The sequence below is a fragment of the Cyprinus carpio genome, chromosome B22 (assembly GCF_018340385.1).
Source record: "Cyprinus carpio isolate SPL01 chromosome B22, ASM1834038v1, whole genome shotgun sequence".
Lineage (NCBI taxonomy): Eukaryota > Metazoa > Chordata > Actinopteri > Cypriniformes > Cyprinidae > Cyprinus > Cyprinus carpio.
In genome coordinates, this window is record NC_056618.1 from 18187968 (window position 1) to 18207640 (window position 19673).

General features: G+C 36.8%; 2 pseudogenes; both read right to left on the reverse strand.

The window, feature by feature from the left end:
• On the reverse strand, positions 1-5473 carry LOC109047180 (annotated as a pseudogene).
• A 3643-nt stretch (positions 5474-9116) lies between these two features.
• Positions 9117-18036, reverse strand: LOC122141635 (annotated as a pseudogene).
• Positions 18037-19673: the final 1637 nt, after the last annotated feature.

A 19673-nucleotide genomic window follows, 5' to 3' on the forward strand; every position in this document is an offset into this window, starting at 1 on the left:
ATCTGACGAGAATGTCTATGTCCAATATTTCAGAGAAAACACTGGCAATGAATAAAAAGTTATATAAAGAAAATTTAGCATGCAATATTAGATTTGTTATCACTAAAACTGTTAATAAGCACCAATGAATAATGCCCGTTCTCTAAAATACAAGAAGTAGAACAATAAACAAGCTGGCCTTGTAAATTTTATTTATTTTTCTTAGGTTCTAGACAGTCGTTCCTTTTAAGCAAAAAAATTAGAGACCTTCAATACATGGGGACAAATTTATTTAGCACCTGATCTGAATTAAACGGTTTCTTCGGTCATTATAAAGTCGAAAAGGTTTCAGTGTAAACATTAATAATGAAAGCCTATGTAACTATTGCACACAATGTAGTTGATTCTGTCTTTACTGGAATTCAAAGTCTTCGAAATCCTCACCAAATTCAAGTAACGAGTCTGTAGCCACTGCGCATACTCTTGGATTTTGGATAAATTACCTTCTGTACATCACCATGAGGACATGAAACGATCTTTTATTACATTAGGATGAAGTTCTTGACTAGTTATAATGCTGCTCTCTAGTGGTGCGCATTGGTAGTGCTTCACTCACTTTCTGTGGTTACCTAGTTGCACTGAATTGTGGCTGGAAACACACCGAAAAGTAGGTGGCTGAATCTCCCAGTATTTCACTGGGTTTGCATATAAACTGATCCTAGTGTAGAGGGATTTCTTAACCCGGGTTCTCAAAGGGCAAAAGTCATTTACTCCAACATAACCGATGCTGTTGGCATGTAAGTACACCACCTAAAAGAGGAAGTGAAGTTGATTAAATCTCCATGCACATCATGTGCACTCCATGTTCCAGTTGCATGCATATTTGTGTTTTACCTGCAGATATTTCAGGGTGTTCAAGCCTGGGGGAACTTTCTTCAGTTTATTGTTATCCAAATGAATTTCTCTGACTTTGGAAATGGCAGCGAGGCTTCCGTTCTCCACGTTCTTGATTTGGTTGAAGTCAAGCCACAGCCTGTAGAAGACACAGCTTCTTTAAGTCGTGCTCTCTTTTTGACCACAAGGTGGAGTTTGTTTACCTTACCTTTGTAGACGTTTTAAACGCAAAAAATCCTCCGACTCTATTTTGGCAATCTTGTTATAGTCCAAGTGAAGTTCAGTGAGGGAGGATGGCAGATCTGTGGGATTTAGATTAATAAACATCTCTATTATGAGACTTGTAACGGTGTGTAGAAACCGTTTTTACTCAGAAATGGCAATTTAACATTTAGTTTTGAAGAAGAAAGGCATGTTACATCAACAAATTTGAAAGCACTTTTTAAGACTTTTTTTTTATATTTTTATAAAAGATTTAAATGCATACCTTTAGGGATAGCTGTAAGCCTCGCTTCAGCTATTCTCAAGTAGAGAGTCGCCATGTCGTCAAAAGCCTCTGGGTCAATCCCGCTGTTTGCAATTGGATTTGCACTCAGTTCTAGAGATGCAAGGAAAGGGAACCACTTGTTTTTCTAAGCAAATAGTCATTTACATTGAAAATGTGACTCTGTGTTGGGTTTGAACCAGAACCCTTATGGTTGCCAGTCGTATTTTTAACTATAATCTATTCAAATATAATCTGTAAATGCAGATCATAATATAGTAGACAGCAGAGGGCAGAGTTTTCTTTAACTGTAAGTCACCTGAGATCAGTTGATTTGAATTGAGCTTGTTCTTGTCAGACATAAATAGTGCACAAGATCATTCATCTCATTATATAACCAGATTTAACGAGGTCATGACGATCATCTCAATGCGTTGAAGCATGTGCGCTAACTGCTTAGCATGACTCAGACCGTGTTTATTTAAGGTCGTCACTTAGGAGACCTACCTAAAACATTTAGGTCTTGCATTCCTCTAAATGCTCCTTTTGGAAGTCGGCTGATCTTGTTGTCGTGCAGTCGCAGGGACTGAATGCTCGTGGGAAGGTTCTCGGGCATTTGTGTCAGCAGGTTGTATGACAGATGGAGAATCTTGAGTTTGTTCATGTTGCGAAAGGCCTTTGGGTGAATTTTTGATATCTGGTTGTTGAGCAGAAACAGGGCCTGCAAATACAGAAAGGGAATAATAGAGGTATATAACCACAAAACTTCATATCTGCCGTTTTTAAAAACAGAATTCCTCAATCAGTCAATCAGAATTGTACATTTTTGATGACTTTGAACTTAAACATTTCTGTCTTTCTACCTGGCTACGTTTCTGAGGAAGTTCCAGCTATTATTGCACATTAAATATCATTATTTGAAGTATTTTTGGTAGATGACATAACCATAACAATACTAATAGTTTAAAATATGTTGATAAAAATGGTTTTCTGGTTGAACCATTAAAATATTACCAGAGAAGTAAAATTCTGAACTCTTGGACTGACCAATCATTAAAAAATAAATAAATTTATATATATATATATATATATATATATATATATATATATATATATATATATATACGTATATATATATGTGTATATATATAAAATTATTTATTTTTTTTAATGATTGGTCAGTATATATATATATATATATATATATATATATATATATATATATTTTATCATTGAATAATCGGTTCTGAATATTCTGTAATTTTCTGGAAAAGTCTGAAAAGAATTTTGTCTTCTTGTTTGCAAGATGTGGGCTCTGTTTTTTATATTCTTGGTATTTTATTCCCTTTCTAGCTTTCTTGCTTAGCAAGGACATTTAACCATTTTACCACTAATCATGAGCAAATATTTACCACAAGTATGAAACAGTCCCCAGTAAATGCAAATATCAATAACACTCAAATATGTGTCCAGAATTCCACATGATCCCGCTACCACTGCACGTCTCCAGATGTCCTTGTGTGAACCCAGTAAAAAAACACACAGCTCTTAAAATGCCCTAAAAGCATTTGACGAGGGTGTTTACTGCTCACATAGAGATATCCAAGCCGTTGAAATCATCTTCCTTGATTTCCGTGATGTCATTGTTTTGGAGATCGACGAGCAACGTGTTTGCAGGAATGTTCTTTGGTACCTTGGTCAGACCTGTAAAGACAGAAAGAAAATGAAATATAAATAAAAAATGAGACTGGTATAAAATGTTCAATTACCTCAATCAGGCTGTTCTTCTTGAATGATTCATGTGAGATTTTATACACAAGAAATTCTTTATTATAAACTCTTTATTATAGTGATGTGCAAAACTGCACATGTTTGTGGGTTGCCTGAGATACTAGCTGATAAATGAGTCTTAAGAAAACCCTAAGTAATTATAATCCAGTTCAGATGTGTTTTTTTCTAAGACATGTTCTTGCATTCAAAATCAACAAGACAGAGCAGAATGGGACCTAACACAACATAAATGTCTTGAGATGTTTTTTTTTTTTTTTTTTTTGTAATACATGTGCCACTTTCTTATGGAAGTTTGTTTTTGCCTCGGGTACAAAAAAAAAATAAGAATAAAAAAAAAAAAAATTATATATATATATATATATATATATATATATATATATATATATATATATATATATATAGTATATATATATATAAATTAAGATAATTTAAATTTTAATCTTAATTCTAAATCCTGACAATTCTGATTCTTTTTTCGCTCTTAATTCTGAGTTTACATCTTGGAATTCTGAAAAAAAAAATGTTTATTTGTGATTCTGACTTTTTCTTGCAACTGCGAGTTTATATCTAACAAATAATACATATCTCACAAAAATTAGGAGTTCAGAATTGCGAGATTAACTTTTTTATTTATTTATTTTTATTCACGCGGCCGAAACAAGCTTCCATACTTTCTTAACACATCTTAAAGCGTCTGTCTTAATATGCATTGACACAAACCGTCTAACAGCTAAAATACAGTATGCTGTTAGTCCATTAAATAAAACATAAAAACTAAAACCAACTAAATCGTAGCTATGTAATACAAGTCGACCTCCTAAAATGACGGGTTGGACTCATACCGTCTTTGTTGTTTAAAGTAGTTTCATGAAGTTCTTACCCTGATCTGAACACTGCAGAACTTTCTTTGAGCACCGACACCCTTCGGGACAGTCCGAAATAAAGTTATCATCATAGTTGTCGTAGTCGTCACCGTCGTCGTCATCATCGTCATCAAAATCACCCGCGTCTTGTTGCATGATGTCATGATCCTTGATGAAATCCATGACGTTGATAGGTGTGTATGGTTTGGCGTGACATAACGTCAGCAGGGTGAGTAGTAAAAGTAACTTCATGGTGCAGCTTTAGTCATAAATGCTTTAGCCCTGCGAACATGAGCACAAGCGCTTTGTCAAATTGTTCACATTTTGGCATGCAAATGTTACATTGTTTTGTATGTTTCACAGGATGAAAAAAAAGTGAATTGGATCCCAAGGCTCCTGATTGGATTAGTTAGCATCACAATGAAATGAGCCAATAGTAATTGATCACAGATTAGAGATATATTCTTACTAAATGACTTACATATCACTTTACAGTAACTATCGCTACCCTCAGAGTTGTGTAATATTTTGGGCATTGTTTAATTGTTTTTCATTTTTTTTCTCTAGCTGCACAATGTTTGAATCCGATTCAGTTCAGTAGCATTAATAATTAAGAGGGCAAACTGTTAGTGACTGCTGTAATTGTTTGCAAAAGAAGTTAAAATGAACCAGCTGCACTTGAACAATTGTTTATAGAGCGATCTAGTTTATGGACGCCTTTAGGCATCAACGAATGAGAAGGTTGCTCACAGTTTATAGATATTTCTGACGCCATCCACATGTCATTTAATGGCAAATCTAACTCATCATTTGTTGTATTTGGTATGATTTTTATATTTTAAAACCATTTTATTATTTAAAATAGAAAAGAAACTCCTTTAGTAATAAATAAGAAAAACTTAAATATTTGTTTTAAAACAATTTACAGATAAATTCTTTCATCATTTATGATGCAGAGCAGCCCAAGTACTTGCAACTTTGTTTCTCATATGTTCAGAGAAAGTTGCATGTTATTGCTCAGCATCATAAATGATGAAGAATTGATCTGTAAATGTTTCACCGCAGCACTTTTAAATTCATTTCTACACCCCCAATTAGTATAATAATATGTTTTCTGGTTTATTCAAACATTTTATAAAATGGAGCCAACTTAATGAGGTGAAATCACTGTTCCGAAATCTAGAATCAGATAAAAGCAACTTACCTGATGAATCTGTGTAATCCTGCTTCAAGTAAGCCTCCAGGGTGAGATCAGTTTTGCCGTGAGGATTTGTTGAGGCACAGGTTCTTAAATGCAGCGTGCATGAAAGCCCGAAAGGTGGAGATCACACTCGTCAAAGCATGAGATCCTTGAATGAATGGGGATGGAAAAGATGCTGCTGGATCAAGGAGCAGATTGGGAATAAGGGGTAGGAACTCCACGCAGCTCTGCTGGATGCTTAACTAGCACTGAACACTCATTGTTACCAGCCGTATGTTTCTCATCAGTGCTTGAAACCGAATTGCTTTTGTACGCCTAAATTTTCAATGGCCAGTCTGGGATATTCTCACTCTTTACATTGCCAGTGGGTGGACTTTTGACATATTGAAATATTTTAGAGTGTATGATATTGCATAATTTGTGGGGCTATTTCTGAGTTTCTATCTTTAGATTAAAACACTAAATCTTGTGATGTAATGGCTTGGTTGTGATATAAAATGCCAGATGAAAATGGGTTTTTAGTGAGAAATATAAATAAAAAACCCTTAACCTTAAATTGTTAGGCATTAAAAATAATTCTGCTTTACTTGAGATGAATCCCATCAGATTATTTAGAATGATTGATTGATTGATTGATTCAAGAACTGCCAGAAAGAGCAATAATTCACAAAACGACATCATTCACTTTTTAGGACTGGAAATGCATGTTATCGTGACTAAATCATTCTTGAATCAGTGTAAAATCTTGTAATTCCCCAAGTCATGGGGGGCTTTAATCTCAACCTAAATGTTGGATAATAACTTTTCCCAGACTTGATGGTTCTGTTTGCTTACAGCAGCACAAATTGCAACCCCTCTCTATTCACAGGGCAGTACTGGTGGCGCCACATATGCTTGGTTTTGGCTGGGGGTTTTGAGATGATGGAAGTTCCTATGTCTCATGGTTTCTCCGTTCTGAGTCTCACTGGCCCGGCATTCCTTCCGAAATGATAACCAACCTCAAAACAAATAAATGTTTGTGGTACTGTATGTCAAGTTGGTGCCGTAAATTAAAAGGATGTAGATACTATTACATATGCAACATGTGAGGGTGAACCAGTTCAGGAAAGTTTCAGAAAAAGTGATTAAATTCCAATAATTTGGCTCAGTCGATCTCTAATTATTAGTCTTTCACACCCTCAGTCTTATTTGTTGTAATGTTATGACTTGCAGAACCATGTTGGAAATATCTCAACCTTGCAAACACTTGTGCAGCCTTGAGATATGTTGGCGGTTTTCACAGATTTGCTATTTAATGTTTCCTTTTCTTACGCTACTGGAAATGTGTTTTTTATTGGTATCTGCTTTTTTGGGGGGCAGTGTAGCTGTGTGTCTATGGCTTATTTTATCTAGTTCAAGGAGGATGAAATACTAATAATTTCCCTCAATCTTTCACTAATTCTTTTGTCATTCACGCCTTCAATCATATTTGTTGTAATGTGTGGGGATCTCGTTGGTAATGTCTCAACCTTGCAAATACTCGAGATATGTTGGCGGTTTTTCCACAGATTTGCTTGTCCTCTAAATATAGAGCAAGATCTAACAGTACCCAGACACTAGGAGGGGGTGGTTCAGCTGTTGATTATTTACCCCTCAAAATAAGATTGAATAAAAAACCATGTGACTAGTACTTGAGTCATGGACAGCTTCATGGAAAGCTTCTGAGATGATTCCCCTTCCAGGTTTTTTTGTTGTTTATTCTTTCCCCCTCTTTTCAGTCGTAGCCTAAAATCAGTGAAACCCCAATTCAACCTCAGAGGCATTTTTCAGCAATCGTCCCCATTACACTGGCGATGATGGAGCGAGAACTCTGAATCTTAGAAGAATCTCGGAAGGAGCGGAAGACTATGAGGTCATAGTCAGATCATTTACAGGGGTCATTAATGTGTTTCGGTCCGCAGAGATTCCATTAGCACAGGATTTCTGTTGAGCACAGATGTTTTATACTGGGATATTTTGAGAAAGAAATACAATAGGCATTTTAGGAAATCTATTTATGTGATAGTTTAATTTAACACTCACATCTGGGTAAAATAAGTGATTACGTGAAAAGCAAACTACATACAGTAGGAAAATGTTTCATCGAAGCTGTATTGGTTTTCCCACTCAATTCTAAACTTGAACCATGTAGATATCTTTCAATTATGCATCACAGTTCTCTCAGTAGTAAACGTCCTTTATTGGTCCTGTCTTAGTAAAAAAAAAAAACATTATGTAAGCATGTTGATTTTGGCTGCTTTCTTTTATAAACGCTTAAGAAAAGCCATGCATTCAGTTTTTCTTCGCTATGACAGACGAACTTAATACTGTTATGACAAGAATAAGATACAGCCCAACATAGAATACAAAGTTATAGTCTGCTACTTTTTTCCTCTTGAACTATTATACAGTTGATTCATGCATCTTACAAAGACACGTCTAGACAGGAGTGAACAACGACAGCGTTCTGCTATGAGCCTCGAGGTGATGATCATGTTCAGTCTTATCTGACTTATAAATGGAAGTTTATAAAACAAGACTGAAAATAAGCATACCAATTAGAGATTCAATGACATTTTTGGGACAATTTCTCTTTTTTGGGACAAAAGAGTTATATTTTCATGATAACTGCATGTTTCACAGGAATCAACTTTAGTTTTATATTTACGGTCTTTAGTGGTTTATAATAGTAGAACACAAGATTGTAGTTACTTGATCCTCTGAGGCTTTAAAACAACACTAGAGTAGGAGCGGACGCAGGAGAAAGCCGTGGGTGGGATTTTCCCGGGGGTCAAGGAAATTGTTCTCGAGGCGAAGGGCAACTAGATGAGAGTCATCCTTATTCATGGGGTCACAGATGGCATCTTCTGATATGTGCCTGTTGGACAAAAAAACACACAGGGATCTCAAAGATTTTCATACATCACAAAAAAAAAAAAATTCTATATTTTGCAGAAAATGTATCTTGAACTGGGGAGCATCAATACAAAATTTCTGCGCTGATACCGATTGTTTAGAATAACATCTGCTGATACTGATAGTTTGGTGCTTCTGCTTTTTGATACCTTGTTTCAAATTAAATGATAATTAATTGGATAATTTTGAATGTAATTCCAATCATTTGATTCAGATCGGGACTTCAAAGCATGTATCGCAAATCATTTGATTTAGATTGAGACGTCGGAATGGGTTCATGGGATGTTTTTGGGGAGCATATCGCACCCTGGTCATATGTGTGTTCACGAGAGAGTGATGTCCAGTGGATGATGTAGGATGAAGGTGTAGTGCAAGCTCTGGTGAGAGGTTACAAATGCGGAAGCGAAGAGGAGAGAGCAAAACAAAACAAAAAGTCACGAATTACCAAACAAGGATTTGTTAACAAAAATATTGGAGGATTTCAATATAATCCAAGAGGAGACTTTTTCCTTTGCTGTAAACAAAACTTGCTTCTCATGATTAGTGTATTCTCACCGGAGCTTTAGGTATGCCTACATCATCTGCTGGACTCGCTGAACACAAGTATGATAGTTAGCGGAAGCTAGAGATTATGGTTTATTAAGTTTAAATATAGATATTTTTCTTACACAAACGCATCAATTTGCTTCAGGAGGTCTTTTATTCACCCCCGAGGCACTTTTTTGGATGGATGCACTTTATTAGATTTCTTTTGGACTAATAAAAAAAAAAACACCCATTCACATCATTTGGCAACTGGAAAGGAAAATAAACTTATTTTTCAAGATAAATTGTGTGAAGTTGCTTTGAAGCTTTGTTATTTGTGTCAAGTGTTATATAAATCTAAGGTAGTACTAAATGGTGATAGACCATTGCTTCAACAGGAATTATGACAAACTCATACTCCTTTGCAGGAGGCAAGCAGTGTACCTTATTTTGTTGTTGTTAGGTCGTAGGAAATGTAATGTTTGTCATTCTCATTAATTCCCATCGGAATAGATGTAAGCTGGTTATGGTCTAGACAGAGTTCGGTCATAGTGTTGAAGGTGCCAAAGAAGGACTCTGGCTCAAATAGCATCACCGTCCAGCTTGTTGGTAAGAGAGGTAGAGGTACTCCAGGCCAGGCTCCAGTGTTGCAAACCACGTATCCTGGAATGCGTTCAATCTGATTCCCGAGCCAGCACCCAGGTGAACCAGCGACTTTGGAAGGAGGATGGAACCAGGTAGAAGTTGTTGTGCGAGAGATCCACAGATTCCAGGTTCCTTTTAGATACAGTGAGAAAGGGCTAAGTGTTAATTTTTTTAATAAAGGAGGAAACCCAGAAAGGTTTTTTTTTTACTTTTGTAAAATGCACCACCTTTCAGTTCTTCCGAAGGGCTATTGCGCTAAACGTTTGCACTACTTTAGCATGTAATCTTTCAGTGCAAAAAACATATTTACTAACACCCAACAATTCATTGGAACAAAATGTCTGCTATTTTCATTTTCCATTCTTTATGCACAATAAACTTTTTATGAAACAAAAGTGAGCCATTTTTGCTTAAACAATGGTTTCATTGTTAACCTTTTTGAGAACACACACCTGTGATTAATCCAGGCTAAAGGTGCAATGCTTGACCTCATCAAATTTCTAGTTTTTGTCGTAGCACAACGACGTTGATGTTTGTGGTGTGGTTGAATGCTGTTTCAGAGATATCTTCAATCCCAGATTGTTCTCGAGGTACAACTCCTGAATGTCAAAGAGAGTATGAAGTAAATTGTACAGTTTGCTTCATTGAATAAAATATACAGAAACCGTTGTTACTTGACAATGCAATTAAATTGGACTTGAGCAGCTTCAAATTACTTTGTGGTAAAGTTATAGGGTTGTTTTGCCATAATTGCTGATTAAGTGCCACTGATTTCCCACAGGTACTGTAAAACTAGTGCTGCTTTATAGCCTACAAACTTGCAGTTAAATGAACAAGATTGTTTGACATCTTGATTTCTTGATGTTCCTTGACTCCAGAAGTAGTTCTCCATTTCGAAAACTCACCAGTAGAGAGGCAGGGTAGGGCCCTGGAGGAATGGTACGGAAATGGTTTCTGCCAAGGCGAAGGTAAGTCAGCTCTTTGAGGGGGCTTGTAAAGGCCTGTGGATGCACGTTACCTCACTGAGCAAGTTCCCCTCCATTTCCCAAAATAACCAGACTGCTGAGACCCTTCCAGGAATTATGGAGTTATTGAAAATATTGTGGTTTCATAGTACAACATTAGGTAAGGAACATTTCAGGCTAGTATTAGTTGATTAAATGTCAGCATTTTATATATAGATTTTTAATTATGCTAACCTAATACATAGCAATTTTGCGTAACTGTTTTACTTTCAAAGTTGTTGTCCTTCTCAATTTCTTTTAGATTGTTCTCATTTATCTTGAGCTCCTGGAGTGTTGATGGGAAGCTCAGAGGGAATTTGTTGTCCAGAAGGTTTCCATCCATGTATAGGCGAGACAGGAATTTAAGACTCTTAAAAGAAGTTTACATAAAAATCACGTTCATTAATCGTTAGGTGGAAAAATAAAAGGTCATATACAATATGCTTTCGAATCCTTCAGTGAAAATTTTCCACTTTCTGCCAATGCTTTGGATACTTGTCTTTTGTTAGTGACATGTATCCAAATGCCGAATCTATGTCCGTATCTATTGTATATCTGATCGTAACTCCAATCTTTCTGATGAATTAACACATATTCTGGGTTTAAAAAATTGTAATAAATATTACATTTGTTCAGATGATGGGCATATTTCTACTGGTTAGAGCCCAGCGAAAATAGGAAAGACTAGCATAGCATACCCTCTGTTGTTTCTCTTGAACACATGCCATGGAATTTTGTTTTTATATGAACGTCTGTGCAAAAAAAGCATGACTACAAGTGTCAGGTACAAGTGGGTATAGTGTATTAGAGTAGGATTTGTGACTCCTGTAAAAGCCATATGGCTACGAACAGAGCGAACTGTTGGAGCTCAGCACTGTTAGGTTTGCAGATGGTACTGTTTTTGCATGCTCCAAAACCATTATGGAAGAAACATTTGCTTCTTTGATTCACCTAAAGTTCAGCTGGAAGACATGAAGTAATTCATATGAATTCTGAACAAAAGGGCAGCATCGGAAGGCACATTATCTCAATTGCCAGAATGCTGCATGATCTTTAAAAAAATCTATGTACATGTCAGTGTAATTGAGCAAATTTACACTCAGAATGGGTCCATTTCATGTCAACAGTCAGATTATTTACATTTCTTATCTGTCTACATTAAGCAGACTTTTAAGAATTCCAAAAACAATGCAACAAGATTTCGGCAGCCTTGCAGATCACACAAAGACATCATTCACATGTTTTGGGGGCCTTTAAGATCTTTTCACACAAAGTCTGATGCAATTAAACTGGCATGACCACATACAGTATCTACACCATTTTTTGCACCACAGCCATTCAGTATGGCACTACATGTGTGGCATTTAAAAAAAATAAAACAAACTTTCAAAGGGTGATTGTTTGGCCATCTGAGCAATTGCAAATTTGGCTAAAAAAAAACAAACAAGAAAATTGCAGTTGGATCATTTGGGTGGTCACAGTGTTTCTCTTGCCGGAAGGATGTTTATGTGTTTGTTATTTTGCAGTATGTGGTAAACTAGCATTTTGAACTTACTTTAAATGTTTGTGGGTCTATGCCAGATGACACGATCTTGTTTTTCCCCAAGTCTATCCACTCTAAGTTGGGAATGCCATTGAAGCTCCAGCAGGGATGGTTTTGTGATTTCATTGCCTGTAATTTCATAATGCATGACAAGTTATCAAAATTAGCCTCACTGGGATCTGTATACATGGACGTGGGACTGTGTAAATACTGGCGTATGCACTGATTTAGACTTAATTTTTTGCAATGTGTCTTAGGTAAGTGATCTAAGTTCCATTGCAGTGCCTGTATCTCCTTACAACCTGTGAAGGGGTTATACAGGGATGCAGCCTTACTCACCCTGTAGGCTGAGTGATTTGAGCTCAGGGATGGACAGTGGAGGTATACCCGTCAGTTTAGCATTTTCACAGGTGACAGTGACGTCAGAGATCGAACAACCTGGAGGCAGCAATGTGGTTACCATCTCAGATTCCTCCTCGACTACACCTGTTTCGTCTTCGGCCGGTTCATGGGTCCTCCCCCTCGCCCGGTTCGGTTGGCTCTTGAAGAGCTAAGAGAGAAGGAGAATTTGCTGCTCTCGTTGGTGGCACTGGTGGCATTTGGAAAACGTCCCCCCTCAACCAAACCATGTCCTCGTCTTCAGTGGCCTCGTCTCCGCGGAGTCCTTCCTTGGCGCGTTCAGCTGCTTCTTCTAGAGCTCTTATCATCTCTCTTTGCTCCATCTCCAGCCTACGAGCCCTGTCCTCCTCAACCCTCCGCTGTTCTTCCATCCTTCTTTTCCTCTCTTCCGCCGCTGCTCTCTCCTCTTGCTCCTCTCGTAGCCTCCTTAGCTCCTCCTCTTTTTCTCTGGCTTCTTTCGCCTCTTTTAACTTCCTCTGTCTCTCAGCTTCTTCTTTCTTCTGCTTCTTCCTTTGCTTGCGTTCAGCGTCTTTTTTTCGAATCCGTTCCTCTTCATCCTTTTTTAGTTTTTCTTTCTTATCTCTCTGGCTTTGTGATATTTCAGTATAGGGATCGCCGAGATCGATGGGAAAAGGAGGGTCACCGGAAAAGTCAGGGGCGTCGACAACTGAGAATGTGACAATTTTGAGTTTATAAGACAAGGAGAAATTAAACATCATAATTTATATATAAAATACACTGGCAGTTTCTAATGCCATGCTTTGGTATAATTTAAAATTGTTTTTTTTTTTTTTACGAACCTGGGTCAATGCAAATTGGGCAACACTGTCCGATTGGTTGAAATTTGAGTTGGCAATGCAAGGCGGGACACAGTATTCGGTCGCAGACCACCTCACCGCTGGAACACAGGCAATTCACACATGGCTTTGGCGACCACACTGTTTTATCGTACATGGTGATGCCTCGAAATACACAGTGCTCTGATTTTGCTGGAATAATTATACAAAAAAGAAGGAAATGTAGAAATGTGATCAATATACAACCTTTCAGGAACATAAAATTAGCTTTGCTTAAAGTGATAATTCACCCAACAATGTCATTAATTTCTCACCCTCATGTCGTTCCAAACCCATAAGACCTTTGTTCATCTTCAGAAAACAAATTAAGATATTTTTGATTAAATCCGAGGGCTTTCTGAGCCTGCATAGACAGTGACGCAACTACCACATTTAAGGCCCACAAAGGTAGCAAGGACATTGTTGTGACATCAGTGGTTCAACCGAAATTTTACGAAGCTACGAGAATACTTTTTCGAAAAAATACAGTTGAACCAGTGATGCCAATTGGACTATTTGAATGATGTCCTTGCTTCATCTCTGGGCCTTGAACATGATAGTTGTGTTGCTGTCTATGCAGGTTCAGAAAGCTCTCAGACTTAAAAATAGTATGGAAGCCAATGGTTACCATTGACTTTGTGGTTACCAACATTCTTCAAAATATCTTCTTTTGTGTTCAAAAGACGAAAAAACTTATATAGGTTTGGAGCATCCTGAGGGTGAGCAAATAATGACAATTTAAATTTTGGGGTGAAATTGAGTTTAAATTGAGTGAAGTTTGGGAAATGTTGCAACTAAATCATTACGAAGAATCAGTTCAGAGCAATGAATGGTTTAATGGTTTAATTACAATACCTTGAAAATGTCTCAAGGCTGCAACTTTCTATGTTGATTTGATTCATTATTTTTCAAATAATGATTAAAACTTAAAAAATTGGCACTGATTGACAACAGAAGCTGCATTTTGTGTTTACAGGGCTATTAGACGATTTTGTAAACCAACTCCTGTTAATGACAAGCTGGCTTTGTTGTTATCCAGTACGATAATCAGGCTGTTAAAATGGCTATGTAGATCAGTTTATCGCAACATTGTTTTCCACTTGGCATATAGAGTAGTAGCTTTTCTACATCTACATTCTCATGGAGGGAGATCTTAGTAGTCAATGGTCTACACATGCTAGCAATACAGTAGTAAAATGAGTCTGCTGGGAAGTAGTGTTTCTTTCTATTGTTTTCTGGGTTCTTGCTGACCACATATGTGCTTTTTTTCACTCACACTTCTTTGGCTAAGAATTACAGATCTGTTATTGACTCTAATGCTAAAGACACTTAAAGTGTATTGTTTTCTACCAGTGATATCTGGTGGCACCATCTGTGTTTTTCACTGTGTGGTGCAAGCAGATGTTTGTTTTTTAGAGAATTGCAGGTTCACACTGTCACATGTTGCCAGTGTATAATCATGTGGTCAGTGTTCAGAACCTTGGGCAGAATGGTCATGTACTATATCATATAAACTAACCAATATGGTCCTAAGCTATAAGGCAATTTGAAGACTCTCAATGTATACTTGAATTTGTATTACTTTTTTCAACCTGTAGAAGGAATGAACATGCTTTCACAACATCTACTGTATTTAAAAAAAAAAAAAAAAAGATCTTGTATACAAAAAACTCTTCGCTTATAATAGACTTCATTGACATTTTCCATCATCTATACTGATGAATATAATAGCGCTGGTTGAATGCTAGGTGGTGCTTTTGGTGATTTTTGTTGTTCAGTTGCACAATATATATTAAGGCAAGTCAGTTCAATTTCAATAGATATACACAATGGATATTTTATGTTGATTTTTATGTTTAAAAAGTCTGTTTTAGCAATAAAAGATACATCAGCTACTCATTATTCAACTTTTTGTAGAATGGTCCGATTTAAATTATGAATTAGTTTCTAAATTGGCAAATGACTGTAACTTTCTTTACACTGACCTGCAGTCACTTCGTAGTTTGGCTTTTGCTCCTTTGAATTCTTGTAAGACTCAGCGAAAATAGATCCATCTTGTCCATTGCTTTCTGCTGTTCTTTCCCCTGCTGCAAGGCGGTATTAGATGTCTGTTTTCTTGCTCGTTTTGGTCCAACGCCTCGTCTTCTACCTCGTGCCAAGGGACGTCTCTGATCATTTGCGAGGCTGAAGGTCAGACAGGCGAGGAATGACAGTGCCAGAATCAGGTTTAGTCTCATGGCTGAAACCTGTGGGATAAAACAGAGGCATTTCAGCCCTACGTGTTCCTCATATAACTCTGTTAATGTATACTGTCAGCGTACATATTTCCATAATGATAAGTTACGGCATCACAGGTGATCCAGCCTTTAACAGCTTGACCCTGGAGAGCCAGACAGCTTTGATGGAATAGTAGCCTTTAACACCTTTACTGTAAGAGTAAAGAGTAAAACTGTTATTTGGGTGTGTGACGGGGTGGTGTTTTAGAGGACTGCAGGATGCTTTTAAGTGTTATGTTCAAATGTAACAATCATAGCACAACTTTTAGTAAGAACAGACTTGGTCTTGATGACATTCAAACTCTCAGGTTGTAGCGATGGGAACTACAGCTCATTTGTGCAAATTTCTTTTTTAGAAAGGTTTGTATAAATGTTTGGATCCGCATCATTGACTCCAGATATTCCAATGTGCCATATTAAATGATCTAAAACGTTCCAATGAAGCCATATGTGCGCACATATCGCTGTTCATTAGGTTGTTTCAAGTTTTATTAATAGTGTTTATGGTCAATTCAGTTCAGTTTGTTGCAGCCACAATTCAGCTCATAAAAACAGTCATTAAGAACTTAAATATGATTTGCAAGACTTGGCTGAAAAAGGTTTTGGATAATGTAGCAACATTCAAATCATCATTAAAATCCTATATGCGTCAGTTCTTTCAGTCAAACGTCTGAAAGGGATGTTTCTTGGTTCAGTGAATCGAGTTTGAGATATTAACCTGGATCATTACATTTCAATATGCAGAATGGTAATGGAATCTCTTTATGGTGTTTTTTAAAACGTTAAACCTGGTAGCAGTTTCTGAGTTGTGATCAAAGTATTAATTTAAATGTAAATTACTATTGGAGTGGTTATTTAAGGTAAAAATTTAATTATTATCAGAATAGTAACAAACTCTTCATGCTGCGCTTAAAACTTTAAATCTGGTAGCAGTTTCCAAATTAAAAACATTTAAATTATTAGTGGAATGGTTATTAATTTAAGTTTAAATTTCAATTATTAGTAGAATAGTAATAGGAACTCTTTACATTGTGTTCAAAACAAAAAGCTGGTAGCAGTGTCTGAATTGCAGACACATTTTACATTTAAATTATTAGTGGAAGGGTAATGGAATTGTTGTTAGTTTAAATTATTTTTTTTTTAATTTAAACTTATGACCTCCAAACAAATTATTACATTTAAAGGGATAGTTCACCCAAAAATAAAAATTCCATCATTAATTACTCACCCTCATGTCGTTTTAAACCCGTAAGGCCTTCGTTCATCTTCGGAACACAAATTAAGATATTTGTGATGAAATCCGAGAGCTTTCTGACCCTCCATAGACAGCAACACAACTGAAACGTTCAAGACCCAGAAACATTGGTAAAATAGTCCATGTAACATCAGTGGCTCAACTTTAATTTTATGAAGCAACGAGAATATTTTTTGTGCGCAAAGAAAAAAAAATATAGCTTTATTCCAACAATTTTTTTCTATTTCTTCAAAAATATTTTAATTTACATTCCAAAGATAAAAAAGGTCTTGCAGGTTTGGAACGACACAATGGTAAGTAATTAATGACAGAATTTTCATTTTTGGGTGAATTATCCTTTTAAATTATTGGTTATTAGTTTAAGTTTAAATTTAATGGAAAGTCTTTACATTGTTTTCACATGGTAAGAAATTATTAATTAAAATCTGATTATTTGGGTGAATAGATTTTTTGTCAGTTCACAAGACAAAAACTAATAATTTGTTCGTAATTCAGAAATACAGGTTTGAAGTTTTAAACAGCAAAGAGTTTGTTACCATTCAACTGTATTTTATTTGAAAATATATCAGTGCATCATGCCTCCTGCTTTAAAGATTTTAAGCCTACATGCTGAAGAATCTATGTTTTTGTACAGATCTGTTACTTGCATCACAAAGTTTAAATATCTTGCAGAAAAATCAAAGCCAGACGAGGAAAAGATGACGACACCGGTTACCCTGACTTACAGTAATGGGAAACGAGAATAAAATCAACAGCTGAGCAATGCTGATATGAGTGCAGGGGGCGTCTACAAGCGTCAGTCCGACCCTGAGGCAAAGTCATACGGTTAGCATTAAATCAGAACTGCGGTGAGATGAAGAAAAGAAAAAAACGAGGGGGAAAACGTTTTAATTAAGCTCTTTAGGATGACCAGGCTCAGATGGAAAGAATCTATAAAACCTACAGCTTAGACAGAGAACGAGAGGGCTGAAATATACTGCCATGAGTAAAAACATCCTAGCGGGGCGTGCATGATATGGGGTCCCCCTCTCTCAACACTGTAATGGAAACCAGGTACAGTAAAGCAATAAGCACTTTTACAGTCCTGCAGCTGTACGCTAGTGCTCCAGCGATGAGACAGACCTATTTCCGAAGACATTTGTCGTCACTCCATCTGCAAGCGTCTCAATGTTTAGCGAAGAAGTTCCCAAACTGCATGCAATGAGAAGTTTTAATCTGTAAACCCGTAAAAATTAAAAATGCACCACACACACACCGAAAAAGCAAAAAACAAATCAATTACAAAAGAACAAAAAAGTGTTTTACGACATTACTGAGGGTGAGAGCTGAAAGAGAGGAGAGATTGGTTTGTACGTTACCACTGGTTTCGGGCGGTTTTGTGAGGCCAAATATTTCCGCTCTTTCCCCAAAAGCCAGCAACGCAAGAAGTGTGTCAACAACTGCTCCTACCACCACCCCGCAGCAAGAACGCTGATAAATGTCAAAAACAGACAGGGGCTGCTCTAGCGTTTAGTCGGGACTTGCTCGAGCAGAACTTCTCCAGTTCTGTCTCTGAAAGTTTCAGTCAAATGAGGGTCGTGACAGGACACTGCCTCTCTCAGGCGAAAGAACTTGGTGATTTTGTGACCTAATTACTAGGCTAGGAAGGGTACTGTACTCAAACAAAGAGGTGGCATCTGGCTTGTCATTAACGTCTCTGTAAAAACATTGTGTAAGTGCAGAAAATGGGCTGTAAATGCACACAGTGTTGCTTGAATAAGATGATCAGAGGACGTCTGAACTGGTTTTCGAGCTTTTCTGGATGGGTCTTCAAGTCAGCCCCCTACTGCCCAATAAGACGGCCCCATCTCCCATTTCAGAGGGTGAGCCGAGAAGAAAGATCTCAGCTTTCTCGTCTTTCAGTTTTGTATACGGAGGGGTTGTGGTCAAGCAGCCGTTTGCTATAATTAGATTGGTATGCTCAAAGGTTTTCTTCTGTGGTCCATTATTTCTCATAATGCCTCAAAAGAAACCAAACTCTTGAAGGATATATTAAGGCAATTAGTATCTGTATAATATATGATAGAAACAGAAGCTGATAACAAACCAACTTAAGTTTTAGACAAAATCTGGCCAATTAGTTTTTGTATCTTTCCTCTGCCAATGACAATGTTTCCAAGGGAAGCTAATCATGCTTTGCGTGACCTACCTGTTGTGTAATAAGATTTATGAATATAAGATTTAAGTGAAGATTGTGTTCCGGACTAGGTAGTGTATTTTTACTGTTAGAAATATTAGAAGGTTTGATTCATTGTCTGTAGACAAATACGTTCAACTCAAGTTGTGCAGTTTAACAGCAATTCGTTATGAAGATTTGTCGAATCAGACAGCCAATTAAATTTAACTCGATGTTTATGAATGAAAGTATTAAAAAGTTTAAAACAGTAGTGCAAATACACAATACACACTATAAAACTTTAAATTTTGAAAATAAAAAAAAGCTTATATAAAAAATAAATACATTTTCTCTTTTTCTCGGGTTAAGTGCGGAAAAGCTAGCTGGTGAACAGATGAGTTTTAGACATTTTCCAGAGCTGTCAGAACTAAACAACCTCCAGATTTTTGGAGATGCTAAATTGCAAACACATCCAGCCTTCGATTAAAGCTTATATCCCTCTTTACACGACCGAAAGTGTTGTCGTTCCTTGCGACATCTCATCCAGTGTAAGTAACCTACGAGTTGTAATGTGTATGTTAGCGACAGAACTATAAATAGATGAGTTTTATGAGACGTAGATCAAAAGAGAGTTGAACTGTAGTGTGAAATGAATGGTGTAAGATGTTTCAGCATCGTAGGATGTTTTGACTTGCCATCAGGTAATGACCGGAGCTCAGTGACTCAACCAGCTGGAATGAACAGCTGCGACTGTTCTTTATACTTGAACTTTCTTTATACATTTTCCTTGTCTTAATTGCGCATGATTCATTAGTGTATTTGAATCCAAAGGAAAATACCATCTTCAAACAAATGTACTTGCTCCGCCTCTGAAATGGTTTTCCTTTTC